The sequence below is a fragment of the Paramisgurnus dabryanus genome, chromosome 9 (assembly GCF_030506205.2).
Source record: "Paramisgurnus dabryanus chromosome 9, PD_genome_1.1, whole genome shotgun sequence".
Classification (NCBI taxonomy): domain Eukaryota; kingdom Metazoa; phylum Chordata; class Actinopteri; order Cypriniformes; family Cobitidae; genus Paramisgurnus; species Paramisgurnus dabryanus.
Window position 1 is genome coordinate 7,404,547 of NC_133345.1, and position 20,243 is coordinate 7,424,789.

At 36.1% G+C, this 20,243-nt stretch overlaps 6 non-coding genes across 6 annotated transcripts; all 6 read left to right on the forward strand.

Annotated features, from left to right (window-relative positions):
• The first annotated feature begins 5,222 nt into the window (after positions 1 to 5,222).
• Positions 5,223 to 5,413, forward strand: LOC135773026 (U2 spliceosomal RNA). The gene has a single exon (XR_010543361.1). It is a non-coding gene; the product is annotated as a U2 spliceosomal RNA (small nuclear RNA).
• Positions 5,414 to 6,195: 782 nt separating this feature from the next.
• On the forward strand, positions 6,196 to 6,360 carry LOC135773060 (U1 spliceosomal RNA). The gene has a single exon (XR_010543391.1). It is a non-coding gene; the product is annotated as a U1 spliceosomal RNA (small nuclear RNA).
• A 5,950-nt stretch (positions 6,361 to 12,310) lies between these two features.
• LOC135773023 (U2 spliceosomal RNA) lies at positions 12,311 to 12,501 on the forward strand. The gene has a single exon (XR_010543357.1). It is a non-coding gene; the product is annotated as a U2 spliceosomal RNA (small nuclear RNA).
• Positions 12,502 to 13,284: 783 nt separating this feature from the next.
• Positions 13,285 to 13,449, forward strand: LOC135773057 (U1 spliceosomal RNA). Its single transcript, XR_010543388.1, has one exon. It is a non-coding gene; the product is annotated as a U1 spliceosomal RNA (small nuclear RNA).
• Positions 13,450 to 19,104: 5,655 nt separating this feature from the next.
• LOC135773021 (U2 spliceosomal RNA) lies at positions 19,105 to 19,295 on the forward strand. Its single transcript, XR_010543355.1, has one exon. It is a non-coding gene; the product is annotated as a U2 spliceosomal RNA (small nuclear RNA).
• Positions 19,296 to 20,078: 783 nt separating this feature from the next.
• On the forward strand, positions 20,079 to 20,243 carry LOC135773056 (U1 spliceosomal RNA). Its single transcript, XR_010543387.1, has one exon. It is a non-coding gene; the product is annotated as a U1 spliceosomal RNA (small nuclear RNA).

A 20,243-nucleotide genomic window follows, 5' to 3' on the forward strand; every position in this document is an offset into this window, starting at 1 on the left:
CATGCATGTACATTAAACAAGCCAACAAATCTGCCAATGGGCTACGACAATTTTTCTTGAATTAAGTGTTTATATCTAGATTTGTTTCTTACCCCTTTGGCAGATTTATTTGCTTGTTTTAAGCCCAAATTCTGAGTTTTTTCTCCCTAAAGGCTAGGTTTATTTTCTTAGGGCATTTTGCTCATCAAAAAATGCATCTTATTTTAAGACTTTCTAGATATTTGTATAGTTAAAACAGTTCGAAATAACAAGTAAGAAATGATTTTTTGCAATGTATTCATTCATTCGCTACCCTTCATACTACAGCTGTCGAAAAACCACAGCAACGTCGACAGACCTGGAAGCGTAGCTGTATTTGTTTAACTCACAAAGACAACGGGTAAAGTATTTTCTTGATTACCTAAATGACTTGCTGTAAGAAAATAAGTTTAGGTTTAAGGGGGGGAAATACAGTTTAAAGGGATATTTCAATTTATGATGATAATTCTGTCATCATTTACTCATGCATACAGGCTTACAACAACACGAGGATTAGTTTTTTTCTGAGTAACACAAAAGAAGGTATTTTGAGGAATGATGGTAAACCCACAGCAGATAGTCACCATTGACTTCCATAGTAGGAATAAAAAAATATGATGGAATTTAATAGGTACCATCAACCGTGTGCTAACCATCACTTTGCAAAATATTTTCTTCATCATTTATCACGATACTTCCAAAATATTTTTTCCTACTAAGTCAATATTTCATTATTTGCTTTACAAGCTTAAAAATGATGGTGACAGGATTCCATGGTAATCACAAACAGGTAAACAAGTAAAATAATCACTATTTACTTTTAAAAGCATTTTGAAAATTGCTTGCTTATGCTGGGAGTAAAGGTATTTCATGCAAAAGGTATTTCCTCTTTAAAAGGTAATGTATGCTTCTTTTAAAGCTGACACATTTGCCACATTAAAATAACAGAAATGTGTACTGTTTAAACTTTTTGGAGCCGGTGTGTCTGTGTTCTTGGGGCACACATCTACATGTAAAAGCAGAATTGCTTATTATTCTTCTCTATTTCTTGTATAGGTCAATTATGAGTGAAGAACCGTTCACCAAATGAAGACCGCAGCCAGGTGACGGGATCCTGTGGTAATCACAAACAGGTAAACCAGTAAAATAATCATCATTTAATGTTAAAATAATTTTGAAAATTGAAGTTCTGTGTGTTCTTATTGTACTTTATTTATTTCTGCAGGTAAGCACCATACCGTAAGCTTCATTCCCTTTATAACAGGTAAGGTTCATACTGTTTTATTCTTTTGTACTGTTTTATTCGTACTGTTTTAAATCATTCAGTAAATGCAAAGTTAAACTGATGTGTTTTTAATCTAGATTTAAAAGTGTCTACTGTTGAAGCACATCTGATCTCTTCTGAAAGCTGATAATAACTGAATGCTGAGGCACCTTGTTTTGAGTGAACCCTTGTTTTTTTCTAAATGACCTGATCCTATTGATCCGAGTAATCGGTTTCATATTCGATTAGCATATCTGTCATGTATTGTAGCCATGAAGTGGTTTTTAAACAAGAAACAGTACTTTTTAAATCCATTGACCATTGCAATAATCGGCCCTGCTGGTGATGAAAGCATGAACAAGTTTCTCTAAGTCCTGTCTTGAGACAAAACCTCTAATTCTGGCAATATTTCTGAGATGGTAGTAAAAGCAGAATTCCTTATTATTTTTCTCTATCTCAGGCTCTACGGCATATATGTCATGATTTTATTTGTCTATTTATATGTCTATTTACAAGGACTGCCTTGGCCAAATGTTATTGTTAATTAATATTGAAGCAGTTATTTAACATAGGTCCTTTGAGTAGTGATTTGTGTAATGATCCATATATCTATTTTTATGTATATTTTTAACTTAGGAATGTGATTTTAAAGCTCATATTTGTTATTGTATGACACCTCTCATGTTATGAAAGTAAAAAATAAATGTATTTTCTGATGTCTTGCATTTCTGTTTTTAAACTGTTAATCCTTATCAAGTGCTATACATTAGAAAGTGGATATAGAGTGAAATGCACACGGTGAATAATGAACGCAGACCTTCAGTGCCGGACCTCTGACCCGCTAACCTCCATCCCGACAGCCAGCGCCTTCTCCGGATGCCATTGCGGTATCGCTTCTCGGCTTTTTGGGTAAGATCGAGTGGACACCGGGGACTACACGTTTAAATGGATTTTTGACCTTCGGCTATGGAAGCGAGGCTTGTTCCGTCCACTCCGTGCATCGACTCTGGCGCTTTCCGGGGACAAATAAGGTGAGTTTAAAATCAGAGTTTGCTTCTTTAGTGCGTGGTTGCCAGTTTGTTTGCCAGTCCGTGGTCCATAATACGTTCCGCGTTCGTGGTCTCTCCATCGCTCAGTACTTTTCTGTGTTTCTATTTTACGTAAAGCTAACACCAAAACGATTGTGGAAGGCGCTATATAGATTGTTCTCAAAGAAAAAAAACGAGAAACAAACCCATGTGAATATGGGTCAAATTATCTAGGCGGAGCACTTCGTTCAAAGAAAAACGCAACAGAATTGTTTGCGTTGAACAAAGACAATGGTGCCTGCAGACATCGAATGTGTATTGTGGATAAAAAATGGCCAGTGGGGTGGGACAATTTTTCTTGAATTAAGTGTTTATGGGAAAAGTTCACGAATTTTTTCTTACCCTGTAGTCAGATTTATTTGCTTGTTTTAAGCATAAAATAACAGGAGAAGAAATTGTGTAGGGGGAGCAGAGGGTTTTTTTTCGTTCAAAGAAAAGCAGCGTGGCACGAATGAATGTTTGGCTGAAATGCTATCGTAATTTCCCCCTTAATTTTCCTTACAAACATGAAACCAGAGAGAAGGGTCAGTTGGCATCGAATTGCACCTTGTATTCGGTGATTGATTGAGGAAAAATATGCGTATGTGTATATATATACTTGTTTTGTTGAACAGAGACAATGGCCGCGTGCTCCAGCGTCACCTATATGCCTATTTCACAAAATGGCGGCTTTGACCGGAAGTAGGGAAAACATCGTTCAGGTTGCACCACTACGATGGCCACTCAATATAGTATGGACTGACAGCTGCTTTGTTTTCTCCTACACATGAATTTACTTGTAAAAATAACAATAACAGATATTGTCGATTGGTGTTATATTATTTTTTTAGCATTTCGTATTATCAAAATATATCATATGTTAGACAGCTTATCAATTTTAAATAAAATAACGAGACATACATAACTATTCGTGTCTGCTCCCGTTTATTGTAATGAGTGTGCACATTTGGAGAAATACTTAGACATTTTACTTCTTATTTCTTTAGACTGAATAATTATTTCTTATTAATTCCAAAGTATGCGACCCGATGATCTAATCGTGGTGTATGTGCTATTCCTCGTTTGTTTGCCTGCATCCATTGCTTTACGGTTTGCTTGTTGCGTTTAAATGCACATTTGATTTCTTTACCAGCATTGGATTTAGACCATTCAATGAGAAGAGTTACCAGCGTTTATTATGATTGATAAGCCCTCAACGGAGAATGAGGTCGGCATACATTAAAAGCCTTATTTTGTTTTTATCGTGTGCCTTCCAAAATGTATGCGACGAAACTTAAATCACGCAAAATATGAATGGTAACTAGACGTGCTTGTTGTGTGCAAGGAGTGCATTTATTTGTAAACTTTTGCTAAATCAAAATGGTTTATTTGTATTTGCTTTTTACCTGGGTTTTATCAGGTTCGCAGTCGGGACATTTTTAATCCATAGTGTATGCATAATTAATTTCAAAGAAATAAGAAGTAAAATGTGTAAGTATTCCTCAAAATGTGCTTTGGACTAAGTCCCCCGTCATCACAGCAAACGGGAGCAGACCCGAATAGGTATGTCTAGTTATTTTATTAAAAATTTCCAGCCGTCTGTAAATTTATGTTTGAAAGAAAAAAGTAAATTAATATCTTACTTACTGTTTTTGTCTTGTTTTCTAGTGAATATCTGACAATGCTTAAATGGAGATACATTTACTTGGTAAGCAAAGTGGCTTAAGATATTATGTATTGTAATAGAAAATTGTTATAAAAACGTTTTGTTTTTGCTGGGAATTCTTGTATATATTTCACAGCTATATAATTAATTATAATAACGCACTTTTTGTTGATAAACATGTTAAAAAATACATTAACACATAATAATGTGGCAACAAATCAAATGTGCATTTAAATGCAACAAGCAAAAATAAATAAATAAAGCAAATGCACGGAAAAGAAACGAGGAATAAAAGAAACACCGCGATTAAAAAAATCAGATCGCATACTTTGTAATAATTGAAATAAATTATAAAAATCAACAGGTTTATATTTAAAACAAATAAAAAATATCTGCCAGCGGGGTAAGAAAAATAAACTTAATTCTAGTTTCAACTTAATTCAATAATAAACTCAATTTAGGTTTATTTTTCTTACCCCACTGGCAGATATTTTTACTTGTTTTAAGCCTTAACCTATTACATTTTAGAATTTATTTCAGTAAACAAGACTTAAATTCTAAGCCACTTTGCTTATTAAGTAAATGTATCTCGATTTAAGAATTATTTTTTAACTCGAAAACATTAAGAAAATACTAAGTAAACGAACAAATTGGGATGTTCAAAACACTTAAATATTTTTTTTCACTCTACCCTTCATATTACAGCTGTCGAAAAACCACAGCAACGTTGACAGACCCGGAAGCCATGATACATTAGCAGTTTTTAAAATAAGTTAAATCTAGAATCCTTATTGGTTTTAGATACTTTAAAGCAATGAATGATCTTCTTTCTTTTGAATTGATTTGGTATTATGGAGGAGCTCTGTGTCTGGTTATTGAAGATGATTTGTTCTTTGCTCCTATGTTGGCTTATTTTTTGTTATTTCCGTTACTATATATATTTTTTTCTTTGTTTTTTCTGATTTGAGGTTATGAAAATGTTTTAATTTGTAATAAAGGTTTTTTGAAAATTCTAAATTCTCTCTATCTCTCTCTCTCTCATGAGCGTGGATCAGATCCTGCATTAAAACATGAACTTCTGATTTGCTAGCTCAACGTTCTACCTCTGGGTTATACAATGAGAACGTATAGAGTTAAATGCCCGCTAGCCTCCACCCCAAAAGCCAGCGCCTTCGCCGGCTCCCCCTTTGGCTGCGTCTATTCCGGTATCGCTTCTCGGCCTTTTGGCTAAGATCAAGTGTAGTATCTGTTCTTATCAGTTTAATGTCTGATACGTCTCCTATCCGGGGACTATATGTTAAATGGATTTTTGACCTTCGGAAATGGAAGCGGAGCTTGCTCCTTCCACTCCATGCATCAACATGGTATTGCAGTGTTTCCATGAATGGTGCGCTCCCCATCTCGGGGATAAATAAGTCAAGTATAAAAAAAGAATTTGCTTCTTTTGTGCGTGAATGACGGTGTTTTTTCTAATCCGTGTGTTTTAAAATTGCTGTGATTTCGTTGGCTTTATTGGTTTAACGAAAAGCTTGCGTGGAAATGAACACGCTGATAAAGAAATGTTTTTGTAATGTATTTAATTAATTTCTTTACAAGTTTGCGGAGGTGATACGAGGACGAATTAAACATCCTCGACACAGCTGAAGGCGCAACAAAAGCGAACGAGACCGATTGGAATGTTAAAAACACCTGAAAACTTTTTTCACTACCCTTCATACTACAGCTGTCGAAAAACCACAGCAACGTCGACAGACCTGGAAGCATAGCTGTACTTGTTTAATTCACAACGACAACGGGTAAGTCATTGAGCCCTGTGTTTTTATTTATCCACGTTCTAAAATTGCTATGCTTTCGTTGTTTCTTGATTGCTCTGTACATTTCTTTGTTTCTATTCCACGTAAAGTTACTTTGTAATAACGAAACCATATATTTGAATGCGCAATTTAAATCCATTTGATTTAAATTGTTTCACATATTTCACTCTACACGGTTCAACCGGGCTGGAAACGGAATAAAAACAGGGTAGATCTCGAAGAATGTTTGGTCTCAGACGTGGCTTCGTGCGCTTTCCACCTGGTCACACACAGTAAATGAAATGTTAGTCGGACGGCCTCCGGGGGCGCCGTCGATGTGATCGGTCACAGGAAGATGCGGCCGTCTGGCCTCAAAGGGTGTCGCTCATACTTACCTGGCAGGGGAGACACCATGATCATGAAGGTGGTTCACCCAGGGCGAGGCTCAGCCATTGCACTCCGGTTGGGCTGACCCTTTGCGAATTCCCCAAATGTGGGAATCTCGACTGCAAAATTTCTGATAGTGGGGGACTGCGTTCGCGCTCTCCCCTGACCTTTGTGTAAAAATCAACCCATTCTCACCAAAAGCGTACAAATGACACGCAGTGTGATTATCGTGCAATAGATACGCCAAATTCCGATTTTGCGTGCATATGATACGCCAGTCCTTCCCATTCACTTATATGGCGAATCGTTTCGTGACGTTTTATTTATTGTTTTCTCATTTGTTTTCTGTTTTTTAAACCATTTTCGCTTGGGTTTAGGGTTAGAACAACTTTTTGTTATATAAAAATGACATCCTAACCCAAACCCCAACTCTAACCCCAACTCCAAGCGACCATGGCTTAAATATAGATAAAAACTTAGAGAAACCTGTATATTAAATAACCTGCTTAAACAAATGTGAAATCTAACCCTAAACCCAAGCGAAAATGGTTTAAAAAACAGAAAACAAATGAGAAAACAATAAATAAAACGTCACGAAACGATTCGCCATATAAGTGAATGGGAAGGACTGGCGTATCATATGCACGCAAAATCGGAATTTGGCGTATCTATTGCACGATAATCACACTGCGTGTCATTTGTACGCATCTTGGTGAGAACGGGTTGGTAAAAATAGATTCGCTTGTCGTTTTACGTAAAATCCAAGAGACGTCTAACCACGGCCCAAGAATACATTAGTCATCAAAAAAGCGGCTATTCAACGACTACATAACTTTTAATAGACAGCGAATAAGTGTCTAGGCTAAAACAAGGCTGTATTTGGGCTGTCAGTGAAAATCTAATAGCCGTTTGACCATTCCAAACGAATAGACTAGCCATTAAATAGAACCACAATCAAACGGCTACATGTCTAAGAGCACAAAATAATGCTTAGATGATTCTTTTACTTCCAATATAAGAGGTTCTCGGGAATGGCAATCATCCAAACTAATAAATTATAAAGGCTTTTATAAGAAAATGACAACAGTTAAACAACCTAGACAGCGTTGGGCAATACAAAATGCTAATAAATACAAGACAAATTGAAATATTGTACATGCATGTACATTAAACAAGCCAACAAATCTGCCAATGGGCTACGACAATTTTTCTTGAATTAAGTGTTTATATCTAGATTTGTTTCTTACCCCTTTGGCAGATTTATTTGCTTGTTTTAAGCCCAAATTCTGAGTTTTTTCTCCCTAAAGGCTAGGTTTATTTTCTTAGGGCATTTTGCTCATCAAAAAATGCATCTTATTTTAAGACTTTCTAGATATTTGTATAGTTAAAACAGTTCGAAATAACAAGTAAGAAATGATTTTTTGCAATGTATTCATTCATTCGCTACCCTTCATACTACAGCTGTCGAAAAACCACAGCAACGTCGACAGACCTGGAAGCGTAGCTGTATTTGTTTAACTCACAAAGACAACGGGTAAAGTATTTTCTTGATTACCTAAATGACTTGCTGTAAGAAAATAAGTTTAGGTTTAAGGGGGGGAAATACAGTTTAAAGGGATATTTCAATTTATGATGATAATTCTGTCATCATTTACTCATGCATACAGGCTTACAACAACACGAGGATTAGTTTTTTTCTGAGTAACACAAAAGAAGGTATTTTGAGGAATGATGGTAAACCCACAGCAGATAGTCACCATTGACTTCCATAGTAGGAATAAAAAAATATGATGGAATTTAATAGGTACCATCAACCGTGTGCTAACCATCACTTTGCAAAATATTTTCTTCATCATTTATCACGATACTTCCAAAATATTTTTTCCTACTAAGTCAATATTTCATTATTTGCTTTACAAGCTTAAAAATGATGGTGACAGGATTCCATGGTAATCACAAACAGGTAAACAAGTAAAATAATCACTATTTACTTTTAAAAGCATTTTGAAAATTGCTTGCTTATGCTGGGAGTAAAGGTATTTCATGCAAAAGGTATTTCCTCTTTAAAAGGTAATGTATGCTTCTTTTAAAGCTGACACATTTGCCACATTAAAATAACAGAAATGTGTACTGTTTAAACTTTTTGGAGCCGGTGTGTCTGTGTTCTTGGGGCACACATCTACATGTAAAAGCAGAATTGCTTATTATTCTTCTCTATTTCTTGTATAGGTCAATTATGAGTGAAGAACCGTTCACCAAATGAAGACCGCAGCCAGGTGACGGGATTCTGTGGTAATCACAAACAGGTAAACCAGTAAAATAATCATCATTTAATGTTAAAATAATTTTGAAAATTGAAGTTCTGTGTGTTCTTATTGTACTTTATTTATTTCTGCAGGTAAGCACCATACCGTAAGCTTCATTCCCTTTATAACAGGTAAGGTTCATACTGTTTTATTCTTTTGTACTGTTTTATTCGTACTGTTTTAAATCATTCAGTAAATGCAAAGTTAAACTGATGTGTTTTTAATCTAGATTTAAAAGTGTCTACTGTTGAAGCACATCTGATCTCTTCTGAAAGCTGATAATAACTGAATGCTGATGCACCTTGTTTTGAGTGAACCCTTGTTTTTTCTAAATGACCTGATCCTATTGATCCGAGTAATCGGTTTCATATTCGATTAGCATATCTGTCATGTATTGTAGCCATGAAGTGGTTTTTAAACAAGAAACAGTACTTTTTAAATCCATTGACCATTGCAATAATCGGCCCTGCTGGTGATGAAAGCATGAACAAGTTTCTCTAAGTCCTGTCTTGAGACAAAACCTCTAATTCTGGCAATATTTCTGAGATGGTAGTAAAAGCAGAATTCCTTATTATTTTTCTCTATCTCAGGCTCTATGGCATATATGTCATGATTTTATTTGTCTATTTATATGTCTATTTACAAGGACTGCCTTGGCCAAATGTTATTGTTAATTAATATTGAAGCAGTTATTTAACATATTTCCTTTGAGTAGTGATTTGTGTAATGATCCATATATCTATTTTTATGTATATTTTTAACTTAGGAATGTGATTTTAAAGCTCATATTTGTTATTGTATGACACCTCTCATGTTATGAAAGTAAAAAATAAATGTATTTTCTGATGTCTTGCATTTCTGTTTTTAAACTGTTAATCCTTATCAAGTGCTATACATTAGAAAGTGGATATAGAGTGAAATGCACACGGTGAATAATGAACGCAGACCTTCAGTGCCGGACCTCTGACCCGCTAACCTCCATCCCGACAGCCAGCACCTTCTCCGGATGCCATTGCGGTATCGCTTCTCGGCTTTTTGGGTAAGATCGAGTGGACACCGGGGACTACACGTTTAAATGGATTTTTGACCTTCGGCTATGGAAGCGAGGCTTGTTCCGTCCACTCCGTGCATCGACTCTGGCGCTTTCCGGGGACAAATAAGGTGAGTTTAAAATCAGAGTTTGCTTCTTTAGTGCGTGGTTGCCAGTTTGTTTGCCAATCCGTGGTCCATAATACGTTCCGCGTTCGTGGTCTCTCCATCGCTCAGTACTTTTCTGTGTTTCTATTTTACGTAAAGCTAACACCAAAACGATTGTGGAAGGCGCTATATAGATTGTTCTCAAAGAAAAAAAACGAGAAACAAACCCATGTGAATATGGGTCAAATTATCTAGGCGGAGCACTTCGTTCAAAGAAAAACGCAACAGAATTGTTTGCGTTGAACAAAGACAATGGTGCCTGCAGACATCGAATGTGTATTGTGGATAAAAAATGGCCAGTGGGGTGGGACAATTTTTCTTGAATTAAGTGTTTATGGGAAAAGTTCACGAATTTTTTCTAACCCTGTAGTCAGATTTATTTGCTTGTTTTAAGCATAAAATAACAGGAGAAGAAATTGTGTAGGGGGAGCAGAGGGTTTTTTTTCGTTCAAAGAAAAGCAGCGTGGCACGAATGAATGTTTGGCTGAAATGCTATCGTAATTTCCCCCTTAATTTTCCTTACAAACATGAAACCAGAGAGAAGGGTCAGTTGGCATCGAATTGCACCTTGTATTCGGTGATTGATTGAGGAAAAATATGCGTATGTGTATATATACACTTGTTTTGTTGAACAGAGACAATGGCCGCGTGCTCCAGCGTCACCTATATGCCTATTTCACAAAATGGCGGCTTTGACCGGAAGTAGGGAAAACATCGTTCAGGTTGCACCACTACGATGGCCACTCAATATAGTATGGACTGACAGCTGCTTTGTTTTCTCCTACACATGAATTTACTTGTAAAAATAACAATAACAGATATTGTCGATTGGTGTTATATTATTTTTTTAGCATTTCGTATTATCAAAATATATCATATGTTAGACAGCTTATCAATTTTAAATAAAATAACGAGACATACATAACTATTCGTGTCTGCTCCCGTTTATTGTAATGAGTGTGCACATTTGGAGAAATACTTAGACATTTTACTTCTTATTTCTTTAGACTGAATAATTATTTCTTATTAATTCCAAAGTATGCGACCCGATGATCTAATCGTGGTGTATGTGCTATTCCTCGTTTGTTTGCCTGCATCCATTGCTTTACGGCTTGCTTGTTGCGTTTAAATGCACATTTGATTTCTTTACCAGCATTGGATTTAGACCATTCAATGAGAAGAGTTAACAGCGTTTATTATGATTGATAAGCCCTCAACGGAGAATGAGGTCGGCATACATTAAAAGCCTTATTTTGTTTTTATCGTGTGCCTTCCAAAATGTATGCGACGAAACTTAAATCACGCAAAATATGAATGGTAACTAGACGTGCTTGTTGTGTGCAAGGAGTGCATTTATTTGTAAACTTTTGCTAAATCAAAATGGTTTATTTGTATTTGCTTTTTACCTGGGTTTTATCAGGTTCGCAGTCGGGACATTTTTAATACATAGTGTAATTAATTTCAAAGAAATAAGAAGTAAAATGTGTAAGTATTCCTCAAAATGTGCTTTGGACTAAGTCCCCCGTCATCACAGCAAACGGGAGCAGACCCGAATAGGTATGTCTAGTTATTTTATTAAAAATTTCCAGCCGTCTGTAAATTTATGTTTGAAAGAAAAAAGTAAATTAATATCTTACTTACTGTTTTTGTCTTGTTTTCTAGTGAATATCTGACAATTCTTAAATGGAGATACATTTACTTGGTAGGCAAAGTGGCTTAAGATATTATGTATTGTAATAGAAAATTGTTATAAAAACGTTTTGTTTTTGCTGGGAATTCTTGTATATATTTCACAGCTATATAATTAATTATAATAACGCACTTTTTGTTGATAAACATGTTAAAAAATACATTAACACATAATAATGTGGCAACAAATCAAATGTGCATTTAAATGCAACAAGCAAAAATAAATAAATAAAGCAAATGCACGGAAAAGAAACGAGGAATAAAAGAAACACCGCGATTAAAAAAATCAGATCGCATACTTTGTAATAATTGAAATAAATTATAAAAATCAACAGGTTTATATTTAAAACAAATAAAAAATATCTGCCAGCGGGGTAAGAAAAATAAACTTAATTCTAGTTTCAACTTAATTCAATAATAAACTCAATTTAGGTTTATTTTTCTTACCCCACTGGCAGATATTTTTACTTGTTTTAAGCCTTAACCTATTACATTTTAGAATTTATTTCAGTAAACAAGACTTAAATTCTAAGCCACTTTGCTTATTAAGTAAATGTATCTCGATTTAAGAATTATTTTTTAACTCGAAAACATTAAGAAAATACTAAGTAAACGAACAAATTGGGATGTTCAAAACACTTAAATATTTTTTTTCACTCTACCCTTCATATTACAGCTGTCGAAAAACCACAGCAACGTTGACAGACCTGGAAGCCATGATACATTAGCAGTTTTCTCTCTATCTCTCTCTCTCTCATGAGCGTGGATCAGATCCTGCATTAAAACATGAACTTCTGATTTGCTAGCTCAACGTTCTACCTCTGGGTTATACAATGAGAACGTATAGAGTTAAGTGCCCGCTAGCCTCCACCCCAAAAGCCAGCGCCTTCGCCGGCTCCCCCTTTGGCTGCGTCTATTCCGGTATCGCTTCTCGGCCTTTTGGCTAAGATCAAGTGTAGTATCTGTTCTTATCAGTTTAATGTCTGATACGTCTCCTATCCGGGGACTATATGTTAAATGGATTTTTGACCTTCGGAAATGGAAGCGGAGCTTGCTCCTTCCACTCCATGCATCAACATGGTATTGCAGTGTTTCCATGAATGGTGCGCTCCCCATCTCGGGGATAAATAAGTCAAGTATAAAAAAAAGAATTTGCTTCTTTTGTGCGTGAATGACGGTGTTTTTTCTAATCCGTGTGTTTTAAAATTGCTGTGATTTCGTTGGCTTTATTGGTTTAACGAAAAGCTTGCGTGGAAATGAACACGCTGATAAAGAAATGTTTTTGTAATGTATTTAATTAATTTCTTTACAAGTTTGCGGAGGTGATACGAGGACGAATTAAACATCCTCGACACAGCTGAAGGCGCAACAAAAGCGAACGAGACCGATTGGAATGTTAAAAACACCTGAAAACTTTTTTCACTACCCTTCATACTACAGCTGTCGAAAAACCACAGCAACGTCGACAGACCTGGAAGCATAGCTGTACTTGTTTAACTCACAACGACAACGGGTAAGTCATTGAGCCCTGTGTTTTTATTTATCCACGTTCTAAAATTGCTATGCTTTCGTTGTTTCTTGATTGCTCTGTACATTTCTTTGTTTCTATTCCACGTAAAGTTACTTTGTAATAACGAAACCATATATTTGAATGCGCAATTTAAATCCATTTGATTTAAATTGTTTCACATATTTCACTCTACACGGTTCAACCGGGCTGGAAACGGAATAAAAACAGGGTAGATCTCGAAGAATGTTTGGTCTCAGACGTGGCTTCGTGCGCTTTCCACCTGGTCACACACAGTAAATGAAATGTTAGTCGGACGGCCTCCGGGGGCGCCGTCGATGTGATCGGTCACAGGAAGATGCGGCCGTCTGGCCTCAAAGGGTGTCGCTCATACTTACCTGGCAGGGGAGACACCATGATCATGAAGGTGGTTCACCCAGGGCGAGGCTCAGCCATTGCACTCCGGTTGGGCTGACCCTTTGCGAATTCCCCAAATGTGGGAATCTCGACTGCAAAATTTCTGATAGTGGGGGACTGCGTTCGCGCTCTCCCCTGACCTTTGTGTTAAAAATAGATTCGCTTGTCGTTTTACGTAAAATCCAAGAGACGTCTAACCACGGCCCAAGAATACATTAGTCATCAAAAAAGCGGCTATTCAACGACTACATAACTTTTAATAGACAGCGAATAAGTGTCTAGGCTAAAACAAGGCTGTATTTGGGCTGTCAGTGAAAATCTAATAGCCGTTTGACCATTCCAAACGAATAGACTAGCCATTAAATAGAACCACAATCAAACGGCTACATGTCTAAGAGCACAAAATAATGCTTAGATGATTCTTTTACTTCCAATATAAGAGGTTCTCGGGAATGGCAATCATCCAAACTAATAAATTATAAAGGCTTTTATAAGAAAATGACAACAGTTAAACAACCTAGACAGCGTTGGGCAATACAAAATGCTAATAAATACAAGACAAATTGAAATATTGTACATGCATGTACATTAAACAAGCCAACAAATCTGCCAATGGGCTACGACAATTTTTCTTGAATTAAGTGTTTATATCTAGATTTGTTTCTTACCCCTTTGGCAGATTTATTTGCTTGTTTTAAGCCCAAATTCTGAGTTTTTTCTCCCTAAAGGCTAGGTTTATTTTCTTAGGGCATTTTGCTCATCAAAAAATGCATCTTATTTTAAGACTTTCTAGATATTTGTATAGTTAAAACAGTTCGAAATAACAAGTAAGAAATGATTTTTTGCAATGTATTCATTCATTCGCTACCCTTCATACTACAGCTGTCGAAAAACCACAGCAACGTCGACAGACCTGGAAGCGTAGCTGTATTTGTTTAACTCACAAAGACAACGGGTAAAGTATTTTCTTGATTACCTAAATGACTTGCTGTAAGAAAATAAGTTTAGGTTTAAGGGGGGGAAATACAGTTTAAAGGGATATTTCAATTTATGATGATAATTCTGTCATCATTTACTCATGCATACAGGCTTACAACAACACGAGGATTAGTTTTTTTCTGAGTAACACAAAAGAAGGTATTTTGAGGAATGATGGTAAACCCACAGCAGATAGTCACCATTGACTTCCATAGTAGGAATAAAAAAATATGATGGAATTTAATAGGTACCATCAACCGTGTGCTAACCATCACTTTGCAAAATATTTTCTTCATCATTTATCACGATACTTCCAAAATATTTTTTCCTACTAAGTCAATATTTCATTATTTGCTTTACAAGCTTAAAAATGATGGTGACAGGATTCCATGGTAATCACAAACAGGTAAACAAGTAAAATAATCACTATTTACTTTTAAAAGCATTTTGAAAATTGCTTGCTTATGCTGGGAGTAAAGGTATTTCATGCAAAAGGTATTTCCTCTTTAAAAGGTAATGTATGCTTCTTTTAAAGCTGACACATTTGCCACATTAAAATAACAGAAATGTGTACTGTTTAAACTTTTTGGAGCCGGTGTGTCTGTGTTCTTGGGGCACACATCTACATGTAAAAGCAGAATTGCTTATTATTCTTCTCTATTTCTTGTATAGGTCAATTATGAGTGAAGAACCGTTCACCAAATGAAGACCGCAGCCAGGTGACGGGATCCTGTGGTAATCACAAACAGGTAAACCAGTAAAATAATCATCATTTAATGTTAAAATAATTTTGAAAATTGAAGTTCTGTGTGTTCTTATTGTACTTTATTTATTTCTGCAGGTAAGCACCATACCGTAAGCTTCATTCCCTTTATAACAGGTAAGGTTCATACTGTTTTATTCTTTTGTACTGTTTTATTCGTACTGTTTTAAATCATTCAGTAAATGCAAAGTTAAACTGATGTGTTTTTAATCTAGATTTAAAAGTGTCTACTGTTGAAGCACATCTGATCTCTTCTGAAAGCTGATAATAACTGAATGCTGAGGCACCTTGTTTTGAGTGAACCCTTGTTTTTTTCTAAATGACCTGATCCTATTGATCCGAGTAATCGGTTTCATATTCGATTAGCATATCTGTCATGTATTGTAGCCATGAAGTGGTTTTTAAACAAGAAACAGTACTTTTTAAATCCATTGACCATTGCAATAATCGGCCCTGCTGGTGATGAAAGCATGAACAAGTTTCTCTAAGTCCTGTCTTGAGACAAAACCTCTAATTCTGGCAATATTTCTGAGATGGTAGTAAAAGCAGAATTCCTTATTATTTTTCTCTATCTCAGGCTCTACGGCATATATGTCATGATTTTATTTGTCTATTTATATGTCTATTTACAAGGACTGCCTTGGCCAAATGTTATTGTTAATTAATATTGAAGCAGTTATTTAACATAGGTCCTTTGAGTAGTGATTTGTGTAATGATCCATATATCTATTTTTATGTATATTTTTAACTTAGGAATGTGATTTTAAAGCTCATATTTGTTATTGTATGACACCTCTCATGTTATGAAAGTAAAAAATAAATGTATTTTCTGATGTCTTGCATTTCTGTTTTTAAACTGTTAATCCTTATCAAGTGCTATACATTAGAAAGTGGATATAGAGTGAAATGCACACGGTGAATAATGAACGCAGACCTTCAGTGCCGGACCTCTGACCCGCTAACCTCCATCCCGACAGCCAGCGCCTTCTCCGGATGCCATTGCGGTATCGCTTCTCGGCTTTTTGGGTAAGATCGAGTGGACACCGGGGACTACACGTTTAAATGGATTTTTGACCTTCGGCTATGGAAGCGAGGCTTGTTCCGTCCACTCCGTGCATCGACTCTGGCGCTTTCCGGGGACAAATAAGGTGAGTTTAAAATCAGAGTTTGCTTCTTTAGTGCGTGGTTGCCAGTTTGTTTGCCAGTCCGTGGTCCATAATACGTTCCGCGTTCGTGGTCTCTCCATCGCTCAGTACTTTTCTGTGTTTCTATTTTACGTAAAGCTAACACCAAAACGATTGTGGAAGGCGCTATATAGATTGTTCTCAAAGAAAAAAAACGAGAAACAAACCCATGTGAATATGGGTCAAATTATCTAGGCGGAGCACTTCGTTCAAAGAAAAACGCAACAGAATTGTTTGCGTTGAACAAAGACAATGGTGCCTGCAGACATCGAATGTGTATTGTGGATAAAAAATGGCCAGTGGGGTGGGACAATTTTTCTTGAATTAAGTGTTTATGGGAAAAGTTCACGAATTTTTTCTTACCCTGTAGTCAGATTTATTTGCTTGTTTTAAGCATAAAATAACAGGAGAAGAAATTGTGTAGGGGGAGCAGAGGGTTTTTTTTCGTTCAAAGAAAAGCAGCGTGGCACGAATGAATGTTTGGCTGAAATGCTATCGTAATTTCCCCCTTAATTTTCCTTACAAACATGAAACCAGAGAGAAGGGTCAGTTGGCATCGAATTGCACCTTGTATTCGGTGATTGATTGAGGAAAAATATGCGTATGTGTATATATATACTTGTTTTGTTGAACAGAGACAATGGCCGCGTGCTCCAGCGTCACCTATATGCCTATTTCACAAAATGGCGGCTTTGACCGGAAGTAGGGAAAACATCGTTCAGGTTGCACCACTACGATGGCCACTCAATATAGTATGGACTGACAGCTGCTTTGTTTTCTCCTACACATGAATTTACTTGTAAAAATAACAATAACAGATATTGTCGATTGGTGTTATATTATTTTTTTAGCATTTCGTATTATCAAAATATATCATATGTTAGACAGCTTATCAATTTTAAATAAAATAACGAGACATACATAACTATTCGTGTCTGCTCCCGTTTATTGTAATGAGTGTGCACATTTGGAGAAATACTTAGACATTTTACTTCTTATTTCTTTAGACTGAATAATTATTTCTTATTAATTCCAAAGTATGCGACCCGATGATCTAATCGTGGTGTATGTGCTATTCCTCGTTTGTTTGCCTGCATCCATTGCTTTACGGCTTGCTTGTTGCGTTTAAATGCACATTTGATTTCTTTACCAGCATTGGATTTAGACCATTCAATGAGAAGAGTTACCAGCGTTTATTATGATTGATAAGCCCTCAACGGAGAATGAGGTCGGCATACATTAAAAGCCTTATTTTGTTTTTATCGTGTGCCTTCCAAAATGTATGCGACGAAACTTAAATCACGCAAAATATGAATGGTAACTAGACGTGCTTGTTGTGTGCAAGGAGTGCATTTATTTGTAAACTTTTGCTAAATCAAAATGGTTTATTTGTATTTGCTTTTTACCTGGGTTTTATCAGGTTCGCAGTCGGGACATTTTTAATACATAGTGTAATTAATTTCAAAGAAATAAGAAGTAAAATGTGTAAGTATTCCTCAAAATGTGCTTTGGACTAAGTCCCCCGTCATCACAGCAAACGGGAGCAGACCCGAATAGGTATGTCTAGTTATTTTATTAAAAATTTCCAGCCGTCTGTAAATTTATGTTTGAAAGAAAAAAGTAAATTAATATCTTACTTACTGTTTTTGTCTTGTTTTCTAGTGAATATCTGACAATTCTTAAATGGAGATACATTTACTTGGTAGGCAAAGTGGCTTAAGATATTATGTATTGTAATAGAAAATTGTTATAAAAACGTTTTGTTTTTGCTGGGAATTCTTGTATATATTTCACAGCTATATAATTAATTATAATAACGCACTTTTTGTTGATAAACATGTTAAAAAATACATTAACACATAATAATGTGGCAACAAATCAAATGTGCATTTAAATGCAACAAGCAAAAATAAATAAATAAAGCAAATGCACGGAAAAGAAACGAGGAATAAAAGAAACACCGCGATTAAAAAAATCAGATCGCATACTTTGTAATAATTGAAATAAATTATAAAAATCAACAGGTTTATATTTAAAACAAATAAAAAATATCTGCCAGCGGGGTAAGAAAAATAAACTTAATTCTAGTTTCAACTTAATTCAATAATAAACTCAATTTAGGTTTATTTTTCTTACCCCACTGGCAGATATTTTTACTTGTTTTAAGCCTTAACCTATTACATTTTAGAATTTATTTCAGTAAACAAGACTTAAATTCTAAGCCACTTTGCTTATTAAGTAAATGTATCTCGATTTAAGAATTATTTTTTAACTCGAAAACATTAAGAAAATACTAAGTAAACGAACAAATTGGGATGTTCAAAACACTTAAATATTTTTTTTCACTCTACCCTTCATATTACAGCTGTCGAAAAACCACAGCAACGTTGACAGACCCGGAAGCCATGATACATTAGCAGTTTTTAAAATAAGTTAAATCTAGAATCCTTATTGGTTTTAGATACTTTAAAGCAATGAATGATCTTCTTTCTTTTGAATTGATTTGGTATTATGGAGGAGCTCTGTGTCTGGTTATTGAAGATGATTTGTTCTTTGCTCCTATGTTGGCTTATTTTTTTGTTATTTCCGTTACTATATATATTTTTTTCTTTGTTTTTTCTGATTTGAGGTTATGAAAATGTTTTAATTTGTAATAAAGGTTTTTTGAAAATTCTAAATTCTCTCTATCTCTCTCTCTCTCATGAGCGTGGATCAGATCCTGCATTAAAACATGAACTTCTGATTTGCTAGCTCAACGTTCTACCTCTGGGTTATACAATGAGAACGTATAGAGTTAAATGCCCGCTAGCCTCCACCCCAAAAGCCAGCGCCTTCGCCGGCTCCCCCTTTGGCTGCGTCTATTCCGGTATCGCTTCTCGGCCTTTTGGCTAAGATCAAGTGTAGTATCTGTTCTTATCAGTTTAATGTCTGATACGTCTCCTATCCGGGGACTATATGTTAAATGGATTTTTGACCTTCGGAAATGGAAGCGGAGCTTGCTCCTTCCACTCCATGCATCAACATGGTATTGCAGTGTTTCCATGAATGGTGCGCTCCCCATCTCGGGGATAAATAAGTCAAGTATAAAAAAAAGAATTTGCTTCTTTTGTGCGTGAATGACGGTGTTTTTTCTAATCCGTGTGTTTTAAAATTGCTGTGATTTCGTTGGCTTTATTGGTTTAACGAAAAGCTTGCGTGGAAATGAACACGCTGATAAAGAAATGTTTTTGTAATGTATTTAATTAATTTCTTTACAAGTTTGCGGAGGTGATACGAGGACGAATTAAACATCCTCGACACAGCTGAAGGCGCAACAAAAGCGAACGAGACCGATTGGAATGTTAAAAACACCTGAAAACTTTTTTCACTACCCTTCATACTACAGCTGTCGAAAAACCACAGCAACGTCGACAGACCTGGAAGCATAGCTGTACTTGTTTAACTCACAACGACAACGGGTAAGTCATTGAGCCCTGTGTTTTTATTTATCCACGTTCTAAAATTGCTATGCTTTCGTTGTTTCTTGATTGCTCTGTACATTTCTTTGTTTCTATTCCACGTAAAGTTACTTTGTAATAACGAAACCATATATTTGAATGCGCAATTTAAATCCATTTGATTTAAATTGTTTCACATATTTCACTCTACACGGTTCAACCGGGCTGGAAACGGAATAAAAACAGGGTAGATCTCGAAGAATGTTTGGTCTCAGACGTGGCTTCGTGCGCTTTCCACCTGGTCACACACAGTAAATGAAATGTTAGTCGGACGGCCTCCGGGGGCGCCGTCGATGTGATCGGTCACAGGAAGATGCGGCCGTCTGGCCTCAAAGGGTGTCGCTCATACTTACCTGGCAGGGGAGACACCATGATCATGAAGGTGGTTCACCCAGGGCGAGGCTCAGCCATTGCACTCCGGTTGGGCTGACCCTTTGCGAATTCCCCAAATGTGGGAATCTCGACTGCAAAATTTCTGATAGTGGGGGACTGCGTTCGCGCTCTCCCCTG